General features: G+C 39.0%; 1 pseudogene; it reads right to left on the bottom strand.

The window, feature by feature from the left end:
• Positions 1-1334: 1334 nt before the first annotated feature.
• On the bottom strand, positions 1335-2373 carry LOC138144386 (ubiquitin-fold modifier-conjugating enzyme 1 pseudogene; annotated as a pseudogene).
• Between the last annotated feature and the right edge of the window lie 526 nt (positions 2374-2899).

Below are 2899 nucleotides of genomic sequence, written 5' to 3' on the forward strand. Positions count from 1 at the left end.
AACAAAACCAAACAAGAAAACGAAAAAGGGCAGGTAGTTTGCTTCAATCTGGGTTCAATCTCAATTTTTTTTCTGCAGGTAAACATCTCTCTCCATCATGAGTCTTTTCGGTTTGACTTATGTCTCTGGATTGCTGAGCAGAGTCCAGTTTATCAAAGTTGGTTGTCACACATACATTGTGTCTGTAATTGTGTACAAATTCCTCCTGGCTCTAGTCTTCTCACTCAGCATCACTCCATATAAGCCTCTCCAGGTAAATATGAAGTCCATCTGCTCCTCGTTTCTTATAGCACAATAGTATTCTATAACATGCATATACCACAACTTGTTCAGCCATTCCCCAATTGATGGGCACCCCCTTAATTTCCAATTCTTTACTACCACAAAAAGAGCTGCTATAAATATTTTTGTATATAGGGGTCTTTTTCCCACTTCTATGATCTCTTTGGGATACAATCCTAGAAGTGGTATTGCTGGGTCAAAGGGTATGAAATTATTTATAACCCTTTGGGCATAATTCCAGATTGCTTTCCAGAATGGTTGGATGAGTTCACAACTCCACCAACAATGCATTGGTGTTCCAATTTGTCCACATCCTCTCCAGCATTTGTCATTTTCCTATTTTGTCATCTTAGCCAATCTGACTGGTGAGATGTGGTACCTCAGAGTTGTTTTGATTTGCATTTCTCTCATCAATAGTGATTTAGAGCATTTTTTCATATGCTTATAAATATCTTTAATTTCTTCCTCTGAAAACTGCCTGTTCATATCCTTTGACCATTTATCACTTGGGGAATGACTTGTATTCTTATAGATTTGACTCAATTCAAATATTTTAGAAATGAGTCCTTTATCAGTGACATAGGTTGTAAAAATTATTTCCCAATTTTCCACTTCCCTTTTAATCCTGGTTATATTGGCTCTGTTTGTACAGAAGCTTTTCAATTTAATGTAATCAAAATTATCCATATTGCATTTTATAATGCCCTCTAATTCTTGTTTAGTCATAAAGTCTTTCCCTCTCCACAAATCTGACAGGTAAATTATTCCTTGCTTTCCCAGATTGCTTACAGTATCTGCCTTTATACCTAGATCCTGCACCCATTTAGACTTGATTTTGGTATATGGTGTTACATAATTGTCTATGCCCAGTTTCTGCCATACTATATTCCAGTTTTACCAGTAGTTTTTGTCAAATAGTGAGTTCTTATTTCAAAAACTGGGGTCTTTGGGTTTATCAAAGAGTAGATTACTATAGTTATTGACTGCTGAATCTTGTGTACCCAATATATTCCATTGATCCACTCATTTATTCCTCAGCCAGTACCAAGTAGTTATTTTTTTTCCCCAGGGGAAGCAGCTTTTATTCAAAGAGGACGTAGCTACTGTCTCCAACAGAGAAGGTGACACAAATTTTCATGTTTCATCTCTCCAGCATCCTCACACCTTTCAAAGTAGTGAGGAAGTGGTAAAATCATGGTCCCAATGTCTGCCAGCTGCTCTCAGCTCAGTCCCCAAGTAAGGCCAGACTATGAGTAGGGGCAAAGCTCATTTATAGCAATGCAACCCAGAGGCCCAGTCACTGCAACTTCAAGGCAAAAGGCAGAGAAGGCCCATTGTATCAGCTGGGTGGATGAAGGTGGTGATTGTTGAAGGAGGCAGGAGCCAAGTACATCAGAAGTTCAGGCAGAGATATTACTTCTCTTTGTGGTGGATCACCCCCTTCTGGATCAGGTCTTGGATTTCTACTGCAAGCCAACCCTAGAGCTATGAAATGAGCCAGTCCAAACTTTGGTATGTTCCTAGCCCACAAGGGTTTGAAGTGTTCAGTTAGGCATATTTTGCCACCCCTACACATCTTTGCTGTCTTTCCATCCAGTTCAGGAACAGCAATCTCTGGTGCAGTAGAGGGATATGTAATTGGGTTATCAAACTCAAGGTGAAACTCATACTTAAGTAGCTCATGGATGTGCCAACATTTTCCAAACCATCAGGTCCCTTCCTTGTTGGACTCCAGTCGAAACCAGTCATTGTCAGCATTCTTGTTATTCTCCATGTACTGGATAAGAGCCTGATACTCCTCCTTGAGTCGCTGCACCTACAGCTCCCGATCCCGGGGCCCGGCGTTCCTTTTCAGCCCTGGGATCTCGGACACAACACGCCAGGTGGCCTCGTCCGCCATCTTAGATCAGGGCACAGGGTGACCTGGAAGCATTCCTCCTGCGAGATTCCTAATGCTCCATTATCTTTACTAAAGGAAGCCAGAACTCCATTGGGCAATGTGATATTCATTCATATGCACTATCCTCTGCCGACACGTACGTGTATTTGCCCCTTTGCCTGTGAGAGTACCAAGTAGTTTTGAGGACTGCTGCTTTATATTACAGATTGAAATCTGGTATAGCTAGTCCACCATCCCTAGCATTTCTTTTCATTAATTCCCTTGATATTCTGGAACTTTTGTTCTTCCAAATGAATATTGTTACTATATTTTCTAGCTCTGTAAGGTAATTTTTTGGTAAACTGATTGGTATGGCACAAAATATATAATTTAATTTAGGTAAAATTGTTATTTTTATTATATTAGCTGAACTCAGCCACAAGCAATTGATGTCTTTCCAATTAGTTAGATCTGACTTTATTTGTGTGAAAAGTGTTTTGTAGTTGTGTCCATATAGGTCTTGGCTTTCTTTTGGCAGGTAGATGCCCAAATATTTTATGTCTACAGTAAATTTAAATGGATTTTCTCTTTCTATATCTTGCTGTTGAATTTCATTAGAAATATACAGGAATGCCAAGGATTTATGTGGGTTTATTTTATATCCTGCAACTTTACCAAATTTATTTATTTTCTCAAGTACTTTTTTTTTTTACTTAATTCTCTAGGATTCTCTAAGTA

The sequence above is a fragment of the Petaurus breviceps genome, unplaced genomic scaffold (assembly GCF_028583685.1).
Source record: "Petaurus breviceps papuanus isolate PSGF00001 unplaced genomic scaffold, PetGlider_PUasm1.0 90700, whole genome shotgun sequence".
NCBI classification, from domain to species: Eukaryota; Metazoa; Chordata; class Mammalia; order Diprotodontia; family Petauridae; genus Petaurus; species Petaurus breviceps.